This window comes from Abramis brama (genome assembly GCF_963993115.1).
Source record: "Abramis brama genome assembly, chromosome: 25".
Lineage (NCBI taxonomy): Eukaryota > Metazoa > Chordata > Actinopteri > Cypriniformes > Leuciscidae > Abramis > Abramis brama.
The window spans coordinates 15335619-15357446 of NC_139987.1; the positions used below are offsets into that span (position 1 = coordinate 15335619).

General features: G+C 37.2%; 1 protein-coding gene across 1 annotated transcript in view; it reads left to right on the forward strand.

The window, feature by feature from the left end:
* The window catches only part of cblb (Cbl proto-oncogene B, E3 ubiquitin protein ligase), a 63262-nt gene that overhangs the window by 9531 nt on the left and 31903 nt on the right, over positions 1-21828 (forward strand). The gene's annotated exons all lie outside the window — the stretch shown is intronic.

Genomic DNA, 21828 nt, shown 5'->3' on the forward strand with positions numbered 1-21828 from the left:
GTACTTTTAGGCACCCAAGCAATGTCGTTGCATTTCAAGATGTTAGAATGCAATTCATAATTCAAGGATCAAAAATATTTTTTTAGTGTTTTTTTTTTTTTTTTTTTTTAAGAAAAAGAAATGGTATATAATTTGAATATCGGCCATTTTATGGTTATCGGCCATTTATCTGTTAGTTTGCACATTAAAACGTAAATGCATGGTTGCAATGCGCTGACCAAGATTGTTCTTGTGTAGAGTATATTTCTAGCCTTATTATAATGCAATTGGTTGACTTCAGATATAGATTAGCATCTCCCTGACCTTAAAACACGCACGCCAGACGCCACCCTATTATCTACATGAATGTCTCGTTGCGCCCCAGCCCCCCCAAAATTAGGGGTTCAACCTTTGCTGGTCTCATCTGGAAAAGCTTACAGACGGGACGCCTCCTCAGATGAACATCTAATGAATTATCAGCTTGTGGTTTCATTTGTGTCTTTCTGCTGGTGGTTTTAAATGTCAGAACATCTTCTCACTCTCTAATGTGTCCCTTGTTTTCTCCATCTTTACCTCTCGTTATTTAAGTTCTACGTCTCGGGTGTCACGGGGTGCTGTCGTGCTCGTGAACTGAGTGGGTGAGTGTCACACTTTCCACAGCAGTGAAAATGTGTTTCTCTGAAACCAGAGGCCCATTTGTGACAGCTTCTTGTCTTCTAATTGACTGCGTGTGTGTAGTAGTGCTGGGTTTTTTTCTCTCTAGCGGATGGTGCGGGCAGCAGGTGGAACTTCAGGATGAATTCAAATCAACCCAACAGCAAATCAATACTAGTCTCGACAGCTGTGTCTCGTGTGGTTAGGTGTCTTGTAGAGCGAGAGTGGAGCGGAAGATGAGAGAACAGGCTTTTTGTTTCTACATCTAGTAACGTCCCGTTTGAGCTCTGGGTTAGGTCCATCACGGCAGATGTGCTCTTTCAAGAACAGAAACCTGCCTTGTTTCCCCGCTTGGTGCTTGGGGAGTCGGGCATGTGTGTCCAGTCTGGAGAGGGAATGAGGATTTGTCTAGTGAGGTTTCACAGGTGTCCGTTTGGGACTGTGTTGTGTCTTTGTGTCTATGTGGTGCTGGTCTTCTGGGAGTCTGGCTGACGTGTTTGATTTATTGTGATGTGTTTGCCTCTCTGAAACACACACACAAACACACACACACACACACACACCAGGCCATCTGAGCCCAGTCATCATCCACTGCTGTTGTGAATGAAATCCCTTGAGGTAAACTGTGAACAAACAGCTCAGAGCCAGAGTACTTGAACATGCTAAATACATACAGAATATATCCTTATACCAACAGCATGTTTTCCTCAAAGGAATCCTTGAGTTTTTGAAAGAAATTAATACTTTTGTTTAGCAAGAATGCATTAAATTGATCAAAGGTGACAGTAAGGAACTTTTATAATGTTACAGGAGATTTCTGTTTCATATAAGTGCTGTTCTTTTGACCTTTCTATTCATAAAAGAATCCAGATTGTTATGGTTATTGGCCGTTATTGGTCTGTTATCTCTTAGTTTTACATTTTGATTGCCTTTGCCATCATCTATAACACACTCTAAATATTTAAAAACATCAGTCATTTAATAACACTGGTAAATGAAAGTGTTTGATGACAATTTTTTTAAAACTGAAAATAGTATAGAAACAATGTATCACAGTTTACAAGTGTTTTCAACACTGATAATAATAAGAAATCTATTTGAGCAGCAAATCAGCATATAATAATGATTTCCGAATGAGTAATGATGCTAAAAATTTCGCTTTACCATCACAGGAATAAATTGCATTTTTAAATATTTTCAGAATAAATAAATGCAGCCTTGGTGCACATGAGACTTCTTTTATCTTTTAAGCATTAAAAAATGTCTCCCTGCGTATGAACTCTCATATCTGTCACCATACATCCAGTTGATGTCAATGAAACATTTGTCTGCATGTGCAACGATAAAACCTCAGGCTTGTAGTTCTAAAGCAGCCACAGAAGAACACCTGCTAGAGTTCTGAATAGCTTTTGTCTTTTCCCGCCGTATATGTGGTGACCTCATCAGAGGGACCACATAAACGTTTCTGTCAGGCTGTGCATTGGGCTGTTGAGGTGCACAGGATGGAAACTCTGAGCTGACAACGGCTTCTTTTACTCTTTTTCTGATCAGAAACCTCCCGTATTCTCAACACGGCATAACGTGGCCTAAAACTTCCCGCAGCACTGTGACCGACTCGCTACCTCAGTGTGAAAGCCTGTTTAAACTGTCAGACTGGATTAGTCCCTCTGGGATTGGTTGCCTCCTGTCTGTCACTCAAATCAAGAGTTGTGTCACTCATCGCTGGGTGTGAGAGACAATTCTGAAGTGCGCGGTCTCGTCAGTTATCAATCCATTGCTCTTAAACATAAGATTTCATGATGGCCAGTTAAATTCTTTGTGATTCAGAATTCTGTAAACCAGTAAGCAACCACATAGCAACCACGCATATACTGTATATTTTCTTAATTATTATTGTATATATATATATATATATATATATATATATATATATATATAATTATAAAAAAACATTTTTTAGTATCTTAAGTGACGTGTCTTAAGATAACAGAAAGGCTACCTCATTAGTTAATTAACAACTTTTAAGTGCCTTTTTTTTAAATTAGAGTAATGAAACTCTTGGATATGTGACTTTTCCTTAATTAAAACATCATGGCTAAGTGCTTGGATATTCCTGCACTGAGAGTGTTTATGAGTGTGTGTTTTCTCTAAAGGCTCAGTCCTGCACTTACACTGATAAGTCAGGATAGATCCTCCTACAACCTTCCTCAACTGAAACCAGTATTGATCTGCTCTGTCCCGGAAGCAGCATCCTCTTTGAGCCCATGAACAGATTTGTGAAATGAGAGATGTGGAGATACCAACGGATCACTTCTTCACAAGCACCGGTTCTCTAAGCTCTAAGCACCAGACCTAACAACCTGCACTACCCAACCTTGTCTATAACTTCTATAACTACAAACTTTTGGCCTTTTTTTAATCTTTATTTTTCTTTTTTTTCTTTTTTTATATATATATATTATATTGTCATATTGCAGCAAAATCTTGATTCGGTACAGTTGTACTAATTGTGGCAGGTTACATCGGGGGAGGAACATTCTCATTCTGGAAAGCATTTGATTACAGTTTAGGAGTTTAGGAGTATGTGAAGGCCTCAAATCTAACACGCATGGATTTTGATTTCATGGGGTCTTGAATTATAAACATCAATTTAAGAATGAGTTAAAATTAGATATGCACTAAGAAACGCAGAGACTTTTCGATAAGCTCCATCTGTGGAGTGTATGATGTCTCATGCTTCTCAGAGCAGTTGATATCAACACACAACAGCATGGGAAATCTGTCCAGCTGTTGCGATAAGTTTCTGCTTCTCATGGCCTATCTGACAGCCGTACCCGATGTAGCTTCCTAAAGTAATCACCACTCAATCTGCTCCGCTCTTAGTGTTGCACCAGGAAACAGGATGTTGCCGGGCCATGGATATTGTTCTCTTTGTTTACCTTTGTTTACTCTTTTGTTTTTGGATTCCACAATGTAAAGCTACCCACTAGACAAAGGTTGAGAATCAATGAACTAGTCAATAAGTAGTTATGAAGCTGAAAAATGTTAATTGATTATTTTTACAGCTTACCTCAGCACCAATTGGTTTCCTGCCAGTAAATGTGGTCAGTATCTAGATTGAGATACACACACACACACACACACACACACACACACACACACACACACACACACACACACACACACACACACACACACACACACACACACACACACACTCTCTTATCACTTTAGGCTACTCAAACAGGAAGTGACCATGGAACCGTGTCCTTCACGTGACTATGATGTCATTCTGCTTCCTGCTGGTAGTGGGTTGACTTTGTTGCTAGTTTTGTAGCTAGGTTTCAGAAAGCTGATCATCGTAAACCTAATCTTAGATCTCTTTTTCCTGTTTGTCACTGAACTAACTGTAACATGTTCCGCTGATTCAGAAATGGCATTTCGGGTCACTCACTCACAAAAAAAAACAAAAAAAAAACACTGTCAGTTTGGGTAGATGTTTGGTGAGACTGCCGAAGCTCAGAGCCAGTGGTGAATGGGTGAAATATTTCTGTTTTGTTGAAGAGATACAGGTTTTTTAATACTTCAATATTACAGGAAATTAAACAATGTGGCTTTGTGGTGTTCTGGAAGTGATGGTCGAAATATCTTCTCCAGGATATCCTCATAATACCCACACAGGTATTATGTGGTTTTTATCACAAAAGTCTGTATCGTGACCTTATATGGTTATAAGGTCATACTTGCAGTTTAATTTCTTTACAATGTTGACCAGATGCTTTTTCTAACATACATTAGATAAAGACAACAAGACAAGGCTATGAAGTAACAACATGGCATTGCTGGGATACTAAAAGCAGCATAAACAGTAATTTAATGGAATATTTCGGGTTATTTACAACTTAATGTTTATGGACCCCATCTGTAGCACGCTGTCGATTAGCACAGGGAATCTTTGGCTTGATATACCAGGAAGGGACCTGATGCAGTGTTCTGGGTTTTGACAAACTGATGGAATTGACAGCATGCTACAGATGCAGATAGACTAAAGTTGTAAATAATCCGTAATATTATTTATTAGGAAACTTTGCAAACCATCTGCCTCTCAAAGAGTGTTTGAGTACATAGACTGTACACACAGAAGTACAAGAGTAGCCTTTGGCAGCAGTAGAGGGTTTAATGTATTTCTTGGCTTTGGGGGCTATAATGCAGATTAAAGCTATAAATTTGCAAGGATACATTATTAAAAATGGCAGAATTGGCTTTCTGAGAAGAGTGTAGATGCTTTTGCCCACAAACTAGAGATTGCAAACTTATCCTGTAAAAAAAACGGTAAACTGTGGTTGCCAGCATCATACTGTTTTTTTAACAGCTAAATACCGTTTGGTCAGCTACATTATAAAACTGTAATTTAACAGCATATTGCGTTACAGCATTTAAAACAGTAACAGACTGTATTTTTACGGTATGATGCTGGCAACCACAGCTGCCAGTAGTTTGCCGTTTTTTTTACAGGATTATTATTTTTTTATGATGAACGCTTTTGTTGAAACTTTGCTATTTTAAATATTTAAATGACAATTTAAATGTCACCAAGGCTATGATATCTAACTTCCTAGCATAGAAGAGGTTTGTTGAAAGTGTGAGAATGATTTTGGCGATGTGTGATAGAGATAAACCATTACTGTGACACATTCTGTTTTGAAATGATGCTCGTTTTGTCTTTGAATTCCAGTGCTATAATGTGTTATCATTTATTTAATTTATTTGTTGTACATTTATTGTACATTAATACATTAAATACTAATTTGTTATATATTTTTTATTTGTTAATTTAAGTCAATGTGTAATCATGTTAAATAATTATGATCTTCATACTGACCAGAATGATTATGATTCATGATTTTTACCATGATCAAGTAGCCCTAGAATGATTTGTGATGCATCACTTAGAATATGTGTAGGAATGTGTTACAATGGTTACCTACTCATCCAGCAACCAACTAGTTGATTCTGTTTTTTTTTTTTTACTGTTCGTTAAGTGGGGGGTGATTTTTATTAGCATGTTGTGCGGTGCTATTTTTCATGAGCAAGTTAAAAAGCATTATCTTTTACTTTGAATGCAACCATCACATTTTAAACAATTTGGAAAAGGAGTTTAGCACATACCTATTGAAAATGATAAACAAAGCGCCATATTCCATAGTTTTCCATCAAAAGTGTGTTCATGTACAGTTTATATCTGTTAATGTACAACTATTATTTAAAATTACAAAAATGAATCAACCTTTTTGACCAGGCCAACAAAACAAATCCTTTTTGTAGAGCCCCATTGTGTATTGTATAGGGCTGCACGATATTGAAGAAAAATGCGATATTCCATAACTCAATTATATAACAATTATATAATGCAATATTCGATATGCGATATGCTTAAAGTGTGTAAAATGAGATTTCAGATGGCACTTAGAGGCTTTTGCATCTGAACTCTTCATATTTAAAATGATATAACCTACATGTGTGTTTCTTTTTGTGACAATAAAACATCCCTACAACTTCTGAAAGTGAACAGCAGTGTTTTACTGTAGCATAAGAAGTAAGTGTTATTTTAACATCAGTGTAAACCACAGGCTTCAGGGTTTCAGGTTGGCCTACATTAGGTTTATTAAACAACAGAAACTGAATAATCAAATGTAAAAATAAAACTCTGCTTAGTTTTCACTGTATGAATTAAATTATATATATATATATATATATATATATATATATATATATATATATATATATATATATATATATATATATATATATATATATATATATATATATACTGAATCTTATTAAAGCTACAAAAGTTATTCAGCCAAGAGCATTGAGTGATTTTCTCTTTGTCTTTTGTTCATAACCCCAGTTATTGCAAGCTGTTGCGATATGCATATTGCGATATATGTATATAGATATATATATATATATATATATATATATATATATATATATATATATATATATTTGCGATATTTCGATAATTTCTATATATTGTGCATCCCTAATTGTATCTATATTGTGTTGGTTGTTTGTTCAGAATTATTGCTGCTCTAGAACAGAAATTTCCTTAAGGAATCAATAAAGTACATCTTTTATCAATCTGTTTATTAACCTACACCATCTGCAGAGGAAATGGGCCTGGAAAGAGAATGAGAAGGAAAGAGCAGGGTCGAGCGAGCGTGTGGGGGGGCTTGAGCTAGAGAGAAAGAAGGGTGTTTTACTCACGTCTGTGAGTAAGTCATGGAGCGAGTGACACAGGAGGAAGGTATGACGGAGTCTCTCTCAAAGTTTCTCAGAGCTGAGCCATTCCCACACTATGATCAAACTCGGGGATCACCCAGAATGCAGTTACACTGACACGCTCGCTCCCGCATACTTACAGAGCCGTGCTTTCACTGTGACAAATTCAGGGAGTCCCCCCTTCTTCATCCAGGCTCTGATACGTAATGCCTTTAGTTTCTTTCTGAGTTTCCTCCCAGATCATACACACAGAAATAATTTATAGTGTATGTCATGCTATTCCTGGTTATGATTTGGGTTTACACAACACATCTTCCAGGTGCATCATTGCGCAATAAGGGAAAATCTTCCATTTAGATGACACCGTTTCCTTTTTGAACTATTTTTTCCTTTGAGTTTTTAATTATGGGTGCGAGTACCAGAACTAGGAACTGACAGCAATAATTGATCATGAAAACACATTTATTTTGATTTGTTTTGCATCTTTTTTTGTTTTGCGTTGGTTTTTGTTTTGCACTGTTATTTTAATTTGTATGTTTTATACTTTTATTTTATTTTTTAATTATTTAGCAATTTTTGTTCTTTTCTATTTATTTATTATTTAATACTTCAAAAATTATTCAGACTACAAAAAGTCTAAAAGTGCATTTAAAAAAAAATATGCAAAAAAAAAGCTACTTGCGCTGTGCGTAGAAATTCTCCCTGTACTTAAATGCTCTGTTTAATTATCTGTTGAGTACCTGAGAAAAATTACCAAAATATCTAGAAATGTACGATATATCGGCCACCATATCGGTATCGGCTGATATATGTTCAACAGATGAAAATTAACATCTATGCTATAATCTGGCTCATTTACAGTCTGTACAGACGTGTAAGATTGTTCATTAATGTGCACTGTCCCGAATAAATAAATAAATATGTTAATTTAATGTTATTGTTATCGACCTGATAAGAAAATTTTGCCGATAAATAATTTATTATTTCCTTCAGCTGAGACGCTTCAGATGCGCACTGTTCGCCATGATGGTTTTGAATTGCTTGCAATATGATTGGAATCACTTCAAAAAAGGAAAATACAGTGAAGTGCAACATGCAGATTGCAAGTCTGTCATATAGGCTCCATACAATTATAATGAGAACATTCTAATTGTGTGCTTAGGACATGGCTTTTCATGGTGGGACTTGGATTTAGATTTATTTGCCAATTTATCGGTAAGCTCCTTTCAGATATAAAGAATTATCGGTTATTAGTATCGGCCAAAAATTTCATATTGGTGGATCCCTAAAAAATATCCATCCTTCCAGCAAAAATGACAGCAAACGGCCTGAGAGCTCAGTGTGGCGCAGAAACAACCCATTCGGAGCCTGAAGTCTGGGGCCCATCTGCTAGGAAGTGGTGAGACGGACATGAGTGGGGTTGAGCCATCTAGTAATTATAGGTCTATGGCTCAGGCGATGCCAGAGTGAGGTGCAGCATGTGGGCGGAGAGGAGGCGGAGGACAATGTCTTTCTTTAGAAATGCTGACTGTAAAGACTCAATGACACGCGCTTAGTCACTTTGTGGGCGCGGATGCTGTTTTATTCATCCATTTTATTCCTTGCGTTAATGAAGAAAGCCTGGTTAACCACACAAGTCATGCTCGCTATTGATTAAAAGGTCAGAAATGTTAACGCCAAAGGAAATGGAAGTGTAACATTGATGCAGGAAGTGAATAGGAGTTGACAAGAGTATGTGAATATGATTTCCAGTAAATTTCCTGCAGCACATCCTGTGTCTGTGGGAGGACAAAACGCGTCCTCTCTTTCTTTGTCGTTCTTGTTTTGTTAGCAACAGGTTGTCACACCATTGATTTTCACTTTTTTTCTTCTTTTTTTTGGAGATCAAAAGACTCATCAGAAGAAGCCAGAGGTTTGTCCACAAGATTTTTGAAAATATTCTAGAAGGCAGAACTAGCATCTGGGCTCCAGAGGAGATGAGATGCGTGGGTTTGTTTGCTGACTTTTGTGCAAGATTGTTTGCTTGTGTCTGTGTGGTATGCATGTGTTTGTATGTGCGAGAGCGCGTGGAGGCGCCAGGCTGGGGCTCCGGCAAAGAGTGACATTTATTAGTTATCTCGAATGATGGATGGTGGGCTTCGGTTGAGGAGCTTGCGTGTTCATAGGCCTCTCTGCCCTGTATGTTGATTGGCTCCCGCTCTGTGTCAGTGCAGCTCGGTGAGGTGTAGTAATAACTGCAGTTATCAGTTGAGATTTGGGCTGAGCTTGTGACTCACTGCTGGTCTCAGCGTAGGCTGACACCTACACACTCACCAAACTGTGCTCCGAGATCTTGGTGTGACTCTAGTCTCCATGGTTCAGGTCCAGCTAGAATGAGCTCAAATTGAAAAATTAGAAAATTGAACTCAAAAATTGAAATTGAATTCAAAATTGAAATTGAATTCAAATGCAAACATTTCTCATTAAATTCCAGATTTAGATTTAGATCGTTTTTTTTTATTTTTTATAACTAAAACATTACATAATTCGAAAAAAGTCGAATAGTTCAAATGATCCATGTTGAATGATGTGTGTAATTCAAATCAGTTGAAGAAAAGACTGTATATGTCTTGTATGACTCATTAAACAATTTTACCTCATTGGAAAATTTACTATTACCATTTATTGCTTGGCATATTTGGCAACACATAGATGGAATGTTCCTCACATTAAGCAAACCCCCACCAAAGCAAAAATGAGTAACAAAATCATTTTTATTTATTTTATCTTGTAAGACTTCTTCAAGTTTGTAAGAAATTAATACTTTTATTCAGCAAAGATGCATTTAAATGATTCTACTCACAAAATATAAAGCAGCACAACTGTTTTTAATGTTTATGATAATAAGAAATGTTTCTTGAGCACCAAATCTGCATATTAGAATGATTTCCGAAGGGCCATGTGAACAATTGTGTGTGTGTGCGCGTATATAGCATTTTCAAAATGTGAAATAAAAATAATGAAGCATTTTTATATATTGCAAATGGGGCTCTGGGTTTGTGGTGAAATGGCACATTTAGTACTGATATGAAATTAAAAATGTTGAAAAGGTTGGAAACCCTTGGTCTAGCCAAAAGATATTTCTTCTGGGTAAACATAACAAGATGTTTTCACACCTGGTTTCTAAAGACGTATGCACTCCCACAGACAATTTAAGTCGATCCCATGACCTTTCAGGACTTCTCCCCCATACACTCACTGCACAATAAGAGCGTAGTGGTACTAGTAGTCTTGCAGTGGCAGAATCTGACACGCAGACACAGTGCTGTTTTGTTTGAGTTTGAGCACAGCACAAGACAAACAGTCTGAACTGTTCCACACACCATAATCTTCTGCTGTCATCACACAGGCCATGCGGGACGTGTAGCTCTGTGTGTGTGTGTGTGTGTTTACACTGTTCAGTGTTAATTCCTGTTCCTGTTTGTGCATGAATACTTGACCATGTTTTGTGGATGTGTTAATGTATTTGTGTTCTCAGTTCTTAGTTTGAGTGAAGTGTGAAAGAGCTTATATTTATACATTAATATTTGAACTTAGCTGTATCCTCTTTTACTCTCTGTAATCAGTGTCTTTACCACAAACACTCATGACTACCATGTGCTGATCTGCATTTTTACTCATCTTGAGTTTCCATTGCTCAAACATTTTTTTGATAATTGATATTTGTGTTTACCGATACAAAATGACATGCGCACATGCGCACAACGCTGATTAGAATGGTGCTTGGGTAATATTTATTATTATTATTATTATTATCAATGTTGAAAACTGTTGTGCTGCTTAACATTTTTGTGGAGGATTATTTGATGAATAGAAAATTCAGTGAACTGTATTTATTTGCATTTATTAAATGTATTTATTAAAGCATTTATTAAATGGAAATATTTTGTAGCATCTGTCTTTTCTGTCACTTTTGATCAATTTAATGTATCCTTGATGAATAAAAGTATTAATTTCTCTCTTTTTTTTAATCTTACCACAAATATTTGAACGGTATTGTTTTTTTTCACCAAAATATTAAGCAGCAAAAATGTTTTTTAACATTGATAATATTATTAATACATGTTTCTTGAGCAGCAAATCAGCTTATTATAATGAATAAGAGTAACATACTCATGTACACATTTCTAACCACCATCTGACAGACAGAGAGAGAAACATTATCTTTGAACCAATCAGAGGTGATAGAATCCTTCTAAAATCTATTAATCTATTAGCACAGAGAGAGCTGATGGTGAGGAGCCAATCAGAGAGCTCCAATAGTGATGGCTGGCCGATGCACGTATGCATGCACACAGGCGCACACACACTTCAAGCCTGATGGCAGCAGAGAGTGTTTATTAGATAAACTAATCAATGAAAAACCCCATTCTGCTGCTAATTGGCATTAAATTAGCTTTGCACAGTCCATCGCTATATGTTTTTGGACAAATATTCAGTTGTTATGATATGTAGCATGCTAAGTTGATTATGGTTTGTTGGATAATATTCTGCCGAAAGTGGATTTGAATCAATGCGTCAATGTGGTGGGAATGTAGAAATTGATTTTTGTGCTGCACATCTCTCTTGCTCTTTCACACTCACTATCTTTTTTCCCTTTCGTGCTTTCATGGTTTATCTCTTTAATGAATCAGTGTGTCGTTATACATACAGAGGTCAAAGATAGTGCAACTTTGGCACCAAAATGATACAAAAAAGCAATGATACAAGCCTTTCTGCAGTTTTGAAGGAATATTTACCGAACAATTCATAAACGCTTGAAGGCTACATTGTTTTATTTAACTAAATATGAGCTATATATATATATATATATATATATATATATATATATATATATATATATATATATATATATATATATATATATATATACACACATATATACACACACACACACACACACATATACATACATACATACATATATACACACGTGTGTGTGTGTGTGATATTATAAATAAGTAAATATTTGATATTGTGATATTAAGTGTACTTTGTAACAGTCAGGGCCATTGAAATGATATGCACGTGGGCTGCTTGCCCAGCTCTCAACAAATGTATTATTTGTAACACTGAAGGCTGAAAGCGAGGGAGTAGATTGGGGCACAAAACAAAGAGATGGGGGGTGTGCAGGATGTGGTATGAGTATATCAAGAAGGTTTGATTGGCAGGGTGGGTTAGGGAGTTTTATGCAGGGGACAAGCCCCATCTGCGCACACCACCCCCTTTTTCATTTCCTCAGGCACATGTGTCCTCCCTTTCCCTTGGGACAGACCTTAACCAGGCTGTGGTCTGATGAGACAGAAGTGTCCCCAGTCTTTGTTTTGATTGGCATGAGGCAGTGTTCTTCAGACGTTTGCACACACACAGAGTCCCAGCAGCTTAACCCTCTGAAACGGAGACAGAAAAGCCTGGAATTAATATTCTTATACCCCCAACTTCAAAGAGAATTTTTTCTCTTAGATTCCATCTTTGAGTCTGTGTTTATTTGCAGGTTGAAGATGAGAGAATCTTTTGGATATAGAGAGGGCCTATGGTGGGCAGTTTTAATGCTTTTTTAAAATAATTTTTCATTGTTTATTTTTAAGTTGGCAAAATAAAAGAAATAACATTGCGATTTATGCACTAACAGTGTTTTTAGAAGAAGTAAACAGATCCTCTTTGGTATTTTTAGGCAAGTCAGAATTTGTTACTCACATTGTGAAACACTATTTAATTAAATATCATATAACAATAACTTAAAGAGCTGTAAATGTTCAAGCTCATTACAATATTATTTTGGGACTTTTATTTCTTATATTATTAGGAGCTCAGGTATCACAACAGCCATTTTACATGTTACATTTTAAGTTGATGAAGCTTATGTGTTGCTGATACATGCTTGCATTATTAAATATTGTGCTTTTATAAATTTGTTAAAGTTTGGTTTATTACAGATTGACTTTTTATTATTTTGGGCTTCATCATTAACAAAAATGTTAACAAAAATTACAACTTTAAGTAGTCATTAATTTTAGTCCATTTTACTCTGTGTAATTTATTTTTAATAATATGCAGTTTTAGTCAAATGGGCGAATTTGACATAAAAATCAACGAATATGACATCATAAAGTATTGACTAAATTTAAAGTAAAAAAAAAAAAAAAACACTACAGAAAACTAGAATTCAACACTAACTGTGGATTAGTATCCTCCATTCTTCATCCCTGTGTTCAGGAGTTCCCCAAGGCTCCGTACTCGGCCCATCTAAACTGATTCCTCTTCACTCTGAGGCATTAAACTTGACCTTTTAATTACACACATCACGCCCAAAATTCCTGCATGGTTGAGCATGCTGATGTGTACCGCTCTCCTTTAGTCTCTTTTCTCGTAATCGTACTGATTGTCATGTAATTCGAGCTTGCACTTTGCATCTCAACTGCTGTGAGCGGCAGGGAATGCCTGCTGTCTCTGAGGACTCATTATAGAAGAATAATGAGATTGAAATTGCTCCTTTATAGAAATTGTTTTGCCCTACAATTTTGTGTTTAGATTGCGGGTAATATCCTGCATGCAGTCGCTATTATCTCTGCCATGCAATCTTTTTTCAAAGATCATTTGTGGCGGCGTATGTGGAATTAGTCATTTTAGCATAAAGAGAAGGAGGACTTGCTAATGAGCGCATGAAATATTCTGGCCACATGAATTTGTGTTTAGCAGCATTTGCATATTAATGATTTAGCCCTAAGCAGAGACACACATTAGCATTTAATTATTTGAATATCTTTCATTAGATTGCATAAGCTGTGAATCTGTTTACACTGGACTTCTTTAATAAAACATGCATTGCCTCATATGAAATGAATAAAGCTCTGTTGCCTTTTGTAAAAGCTCTGTGTATTTCAAATCACAAAGCTCTGCTGTATCAGGGAAACTGCAGCACTTCAAACAGGATATTCTTAGGCGGCAGAAACAGAGATAAAATGATGAGAATAAAACTTTAAGATGAGATTAAGTGCATCTCATAACTTCTAACTGTCTTAAGCCCTCAGCAGGTCTTAGAAGTTTCTTCTTTTCTGTTCTTTTCTGTCAGCGTTAGCCTTTTTTGTGAGTCATGGTGGTTTCTTTTTAAGGTTGAGAGATGTTTGTTTACTGGTTTCTTCGCACCACAGCCAGACTGTAAAACTCATCCCGACCCCAAATTTTTAGCTTTTTCTACCAGTTTTCTAGATGGTTATAGAAGTGGGTGTGAAGAAAGAGATCAGGGTGAAGGATATAGATGTCTGTAAGCAAGTACTCCTCAGAAGACCAACACTGTGTGAAACCTATGTTCTGCTCGTCATACACACTATTAGTTTCATAGAGCATAGAGATAGTCAACACACTTTTAAAGGCAGGGATGAATAAATGTCCATGTTTAATGAAGCAAATAAAATAGGACAATTTTCCAAAGACAATGTGAGTGGTGTCAGTGCTATTCAGTAGGGCTTTGTACTGGCAATAATCTAGTGTAAGGTGTCCAGATGTCCCGTTTCCCCCAGGACAGTCCCGTATTTCAGCTCTATTTTCAGTGTCCTGACTTATTATGAAAAAATAGTGTTTTGTCACGTATTTCTTCTTTCCTAAATTATCTTTGCTTTGATTATAAAAGTGAGTAATAGTCTTCTGTCGAGAGAATAGCCAAAGGTAGCCAATCTTGCCATAGTATATTTTGGAAAATAAAAATATCATCCAATCACTATTCGATTAATTTGAATTTAGTGAAGGCGGGATATTAGAGAGCTTGGAGGTTGAAGTCAGATGCGAAGATGTCAAATAAAAAACTCTTTTTGTAGATCCTCATTAAAAGTTCACATGCGCAGTAAGTTGTGAAAAAAAAGAACTCACTGTGGTATCTCGCTAAATGACACACACCAGAAGCGCTCTCTCAGACAGCGAGACCAAAATGGTCAAATACAGACACAGTTGTCAAAATGCCTATCATGTGGAGTATCTCACGTAAATACAGTTGGTTATGACCGGATAACCGGATATGTGCCAGTACCGTCCATCCCAACCCGTATTCCAACATGACAATTCTGTTCACCCTAATCTAGCGATACAATACCCATCACGATACAGGGGTTATAATACGATATATTGAGATATTTTTGTGTTCTAAATTGTGTTCCAAAGATGAACGAAGGTCTTACGGGTTTGGAACGACATGAGGGTGAGTAATTAATGACAGAAATTTTATTTTTGGGTGAACTAACCCTTTAAGCAAGGCTTTACATTGCGATATTTATCAGATTTTTTGCATCTGTTGCATCCAAAATCATAGCGCTAATTTTTGTGCAATCTGACTAAAGGACAATGTACTTGCAGGATTCTTTTGGTAAATAAAAAAAGCAAAATCGAAGATCGAATACGCTGTTTTATAATTCTGACATTGACACTGTTTTTTTATGTTTAATCCTGTGAAGCTGCTTGGTTTAAATCTATTGTTATCTATTGCGCCAAAGAAACAAGCGCGCAGCCATCTTTAGAATTTTGTCTTTGAACTTTAATTTTTGCTACACATTTTTATGGCATCGCTGTCAAAGAGTAATTCGCTTGTAAAGTGGATTAACTTATTGTAGAGTTAATGAAAGTTATCATGAGCATTGTAATGTTTGAAGTGGATGTCATAGCAAATGTCAGTAGACCCTAGACCGGGAAGATTGAAAAATGAGCGGTTCATTCATAAGTCTGTGAGATCTTACCTTCATGCTGTGGAAATACAAACCAGAAGACAGAACACAACGAGGACAGAGTTAAAAAGGGGCGGGGCTACATAAGGTCTATAAAGTGGTATATAAATAAATGTGACTTGACTGGAGCTTGTGCAAACATATTCACATCGCTATGTTCAGATGCTTTCTTAACTGATGTTTTCTCAATGCTGTTATTTTTATTGTGTGTTTATTTTGTTACTGAGAGAGCACATATTTACATATTCATCTAAATGGATCACCAGCATGGATAGCGCCGGTATGTTAAGTGTGCTCTTAAATTAAAATAAATTAAAATAAATTGTGTTGCGGTTCCTGTTTTTTTTTTTCTTCGGTGTTGCGGTTCCTGTTTTTTTTATTTTTAACAATTCATTAAAATAGTTGAACAATACAGTTACTGGAATCCCATCAGTTTTTCATGAATGTGTTCAAAGCTGTGGAGTTGGAGTGGATTAGTGTGTGTGTGTGTGTGAGAAAGCGAGAAAAGCGAGAGGGGGTTGTGGCAGCATTGATTTAGTCATAAAACAGGCTTGTGATGTCTCACCCCCCCATATGCTAGTCTCTCCTTCCTGTATCCTCCACCCTATCCCTCATTACAGACACTAGAAGACCACTTCAAGGTTCAGCTGTTTAGAGGAAGAACAGACAGCCGTACTTGGCTAATGGACAGTTCCTCTGCAAAATGATTGTTGACGGTTTTAATAATTCATATTGATTTGTGTATGGGTGTTGCCAGTAATGTGTATGCATGTGTGTGAGTGTGTGGCAGATTGGCCTGCAGCAGGAGGCCCTGATAGATATCTTATATTTTCTCCAGCTCTGAGGGGTCCTGCCGCTATTACCATACTCAATCTCGTGCTCGGGATGGTCCTGCTGTGGAGCAGTCTGCCAGGTGTTTTATTGATGATCGTTGCTGGCCTGCTGGGCCTCGTTTTTGCAAGGAACTTTCAAGATAAAAGCAGAACAGAGAGGAAGAGATTGAGTGAATTAAACACTAATTACCATTAATCTGTCTTCGACTAAAACCCACCCTTTTTGACTCTCTCCATTTGAAATTGCTCTGTTGTAAGTAAACCAGCAGCAACATACAGTGACTTACTTGTAAAGACAGGAAATGACTGGCAGTGAGATCGCTAGAATCAAAATAACACCGCCTGTAGCAGTCAGTAGAAAGGTAGTCTATAAATAAGTCATGTAGTATTATTTTTGTATGCTACACCTGTGTTTTTTTGTGTGTTGTTTTATTGTATTATGCACAGATTGCACACAGCTTAAATTTTGAGCGAACTTAGGCAATATTTAAACATGCTATCCTAAAATGTCCATTGTTTCTCTCTTCTGAATTTAGCATTGGAAATCCAATTCAATTGGAAAGTCAGATTCAATTGAGTGAATCAGATTTGATGGTTCTTTCAGCATACAGTATTCAAGATTCAGCATTCTAGCATACTACTTATAATAAATATTACAATACAGATATGACAGAAATAGTAAGAGCAGTGTGCAGTGTGGAATTCAGCCTCTGTGTGTCATGTAGCATTAAAGTCTGATTCCTTGTCAGTCTTTTTATAGCAAAATATTAGTAATGTGCGGCTCAGGAAGTCAGGAAGCCTATATGCTGCTGTGCATCATTGTGTTTTAAACTGATGTAAGTTATTAACTGATGCAAGTTAAGATATATTCTATGTGGATTTAGTATACATTTATTAATGTCATTGTATTGTTTTTGTACTTTTTCTTTTTGCAAAAATAATTAAATAAATAAAACTTAAAGTGTTCCCATCACTGCTACTAACCAGTAAGTGCAAGTGCCCCTTTTGCAGTGAAGTTGGAAAGTTCTTCCGCATTTCGATTACATTTTATCCATCATGTTCTGTGCTCTGACTGATAGCTGACGTAATGACAGTATTTATGGAGGAGGGTGTGTGCTGCTAAATGTAGGTCAACAAAAAGTGAAAGACAATAGCAAGAAGCGCGGATTCCTACAGGTGTCAGGAAGCCTAAGAGAATGTCACGCCGGCCGTTAGACATGGCAGGTGCTTCCATGTGCATCTGAACCACACACGTCTTGTAGGGCATCATATGCACCTTGCTTGAGGTGTTTGCAAGGTTGTGTGTTTTGCAGATTGAGGTTGAGCTATATTTCTTTCGTTTTTACAACATTAACTAGTGGGCATGACACTCACAGATTGACCCTGCTCTACGTGTAGGGATGTTTATTTGATATATCTACATTAACATTCAAAAACAAGTAATAGTTCAGCTCTGAAACTACCTTTATGGCCCTGCACTTGACACTCCCTGATGAGGACCTTTAAACCCGACTGCAATGAAGTACTTTACGCAATCACACTTCATAAACACTAACAGCACAGAAAACAGAAAGTTTTTTTCACGAGGTGACAATGATTGTGTTTTGATGTAGCTTTTGTAATCAAATATGTTGAAGAAAATGTCTTTTTGTGGTATTTCTCCTGTTATTATGCTCCTATGCCACTGGAGTGCTACAATACAAGAGTTGACACATGATTCATTTTGCAAACTGCCAGTAACGTGTGAGTATTGACTGACTTTCCTCACAGAGGTCAATTCTTGCTAGGCTACGCCTACGGTGACCTTATAGCGTGACATTGGATACGAGTTCTGAGCTTGTCAGATTAGCTCTTAAAGACCTGTAAACACACTTCACGTTTTACTTTCTCTAATATGAAGCAGCCAAAATGCAGCAAATGGAAACTTGCAACCCTCATCGGACCACTCAACAGCTGCCACGTGGCACCATCATGAACTGTGTGTGTTTCAGTGTGTATGGGGTGTGGTTATTAGACGTTTCGACTGAAAATCCAGACAGATAGCTTGAATGTAATTGAAGGCTGAAAATATAGGCTCTCCAGAGTAATTTCACAGTTTTTCCTCTCCTCTTCAGATGAGCTCCAACACCGGCACTCTACCATTATCTGCAATTACCATTAAATCATCTATGTTCAAATACCACACTGTCATCCTCCATCTCCCAATAATATATTTTGTTTTATGGGTTTTCATTCAGAAAGGCAGGAGTCATCCGGGCCACAGAACACACACAGGAAGCACTGAGGGTTTGGAGAGTTCACAGAGATGATGGTAGGAAGTCTGACTCTCTGGTTTAGCCACTTAGGCAGCAGTGTCTTGAAACAGCGGGACTAGCATGCCTTATGCAATAACTAAGCTGAATGCATTGAGCAAGGTCGAAATGATTAGGCTTTCCACTGCCTTTAGACCATTCACTTATGTGTGCTTATGTGAGACAGGAGTCACTATTTCTCTTTCTTTCCATTCAACAGACATATGTGCAGTCTATTTTATTAGTAGCTCAGGCGAGCATCACTATTATTATTATTCAGTATTGTTAGTCATTCTGCAATATAGACATAACTGACACCTCGTATCATGTGGGAAAATGTGTGTTATTACTTTTCTAAGCGATCAGACTTATTATTTTCACCTGGCAGAGGATAAATCCTATAGACTTGCATTGAAGGTGGGAGCCAAATCATGTCTAGACACCAGAATATTATAGAGACTTGATAGACTCTTTTGACTTGGACCAAATACAAGTCAACTAGCAACCATGGTAGCACTTTATTTTACAGACCTGTTTCGCATGTACATAGTGTATACTTATTGTAGTAATTACAATAACTGGGTAATAACTTGGTATAGTCCTGAACATACCCCTGAACCTAATCTTAACCCATGCAGTTACCTTATATTATTTAGTACTTTCTTGGTAAGTACACTATAAGTACATTGAAAGTGCACACCATTCTTGGTGGTGTCTAGTTGCATCTGACCCTAGAACTAAGTTGAAATCACAAATATAAAGAGAAACAGGCTCAAAGAATATCCTGTGTTCTTTCAGACATTTCCATATATACATGTATTTTGCCCTTGTAGTTGTTTTGTAAATGACTTGCAGAGTAGTTTTGCATATCCCAGATTAAGCTCCAGCCATATCCTGCTGAGCTGTGGTGTTGCGTGTGGTAGTCATGTGTCCCATGAAGTAATGGCTCTGTTCAAGCACACCCCCGCTCCTCTCGATAAGAGGTGAGGCACATAAAAACCCTCATCCACCCCAGCAGCGCAGAGGGAATTAGCATACGTTAGTTGCCTGTGGGCCGGGATTATTGTTCTGTCTTAAATTCAATTTCTCTTACCTCAGGACAAGCCTCTGTACTAGGATTAGCTCTCTCTGTGCATCCGTCACTCATGTGTCCTCAAAGGTGTACTGTTTTCTCCCTGGCTTTGTGGTTAGCTTGTGACACGTTATCAGTCTGTGCCGCCTGGATTGGGTTTAAATGATTCACAGACATGGCTGGGAACTGGTGTGTGTCAGAGGTGTTGAAGCTTAAATGATCGCTGTGAACTCAACAGTCAGCACATGAGCATCTCTAGGATTCATCCGTGTAATGGTGTCACTCTCTGAATGTTATAGATATTGAAATATTATAATGTAGTTCCTGTGTGAACCAGTCTCCAATTTCCTGTGATGGTTATGAAGACAGCAGGTGTGACATGTTTGATGTAGGATGGATGTTGTTTGCTGGTAATGGATATGTCAGATGTTAAAGATTAGAGATGTATGTAAATGTTCTACAGACATGTGATCAGATGAGTTTGACTACTCAAATAGAGAATCTGTTGAGTCTGATCAAATGACTCTTATGAGCCAGTTTGTTAAGTGAATCAACATCTGACTCTTTTTCTTAACTATTGGTGAAGCTGAAATCTGTATCATTACTAACTTGCTCTTTATTTGACAATGTGTAGTCAGAAAAATATATTTGAAACAGTAAATAAATGGTAAACAAATAAAAAAGAAAACATAATACATTGCTTTACATTTATATTGTAAACTGTACATTGCCTTGTAAAGTCAGCAATTATATTCAGCTTTGTTTTACCAACTTGCAGTTCAGAAAGATATTCTGAGATTATGCGTCATCATGTCATCATATGCGCTCCCAGTACTGTTCCAAGATTTGGGTTTATAAGATTTTTAAAATGTTTTTGAAAGAAGTCTTTTATGTATTTATTTGGCATTTATCTGATCAAAAATACAGTAAAGACGTTTTTCAGGATCAATTTATTTCGTACTTGTGAAGAAAAGTATTAATTTCTTTAAAAAAAAATGTACTAACCCCAAACATTTGAATGGTAGTGTGTGTGTGTATATATTATTTTTATTATCAAAAAAGCAAGCCCAGGGTCATCCCAGTCGGGTCTGTGACAGTTGAGCTTGCCTTTCTCCAGACTGACGCTGAATATATATGAATCCCTCAGCGGTTTCGGTATTACTGCATTAAATGGGGCGATAAAATGAGTGGTGACTCACCATATTGAAAACTTGAAGACTCGGAGTTATTAACTGAACTGAAGTTTATGGAGAGAAATGTTCTCTGGTGGGTTCATCAGAGACTTGTAAAGAAATAAAAGGATTCCCTCGGCTAAGTTAGGCTGAAAAGAGTTTTATTGCAGTATCTACAGCAGATATCATTGTGAACTAAGTAATTTTTCACACCGGTTCATCACTGACGCGTGCCCGCGATCCCCCCCCCCCCCATATCATGCATCACTGACAGTTGCACCCTTGATTATGACTAGAGCTTTAAAACAACTTTGAATCATCTAGATTCTGAAGTAAAATACACCTCTGTATTTGATCCCCGGTTTTCATCTGCCAATTTCTCCCCTCTTTGCCTGTTCTGCATTGCTGCTAACGTGCTAATTGCTTTGTAACAGCTATGTTTTGACAGGAAGCTACGCTAATGTAGCACACTAATTAATGGGTCTCTATATACAGCCAGATTTAGACAAGAAATGCAATTGCGAAATAGGGTCTGATGCCGATGAAATTGTTTGGATCGACCGAGACGGTCGGGGCGAATTTCGACAATGCTCCTGGGAGCTCCAGGTGTCCAATTGCAGCTTTACAAAATACCACTGTGAATCCTGAAAGTTTGTGTGTGTTTGTTGTGCCTCAGAGGGGCTAGTTATCTACCGCTTGCAGCCCGGTTCCTCTCGACCTCCCTCGGGCTGAGTGGCTCTGCGTAATTGAGTGCCACCTGAAAGGTTGTTCTGAAAGGTGGGTTATCTGCCC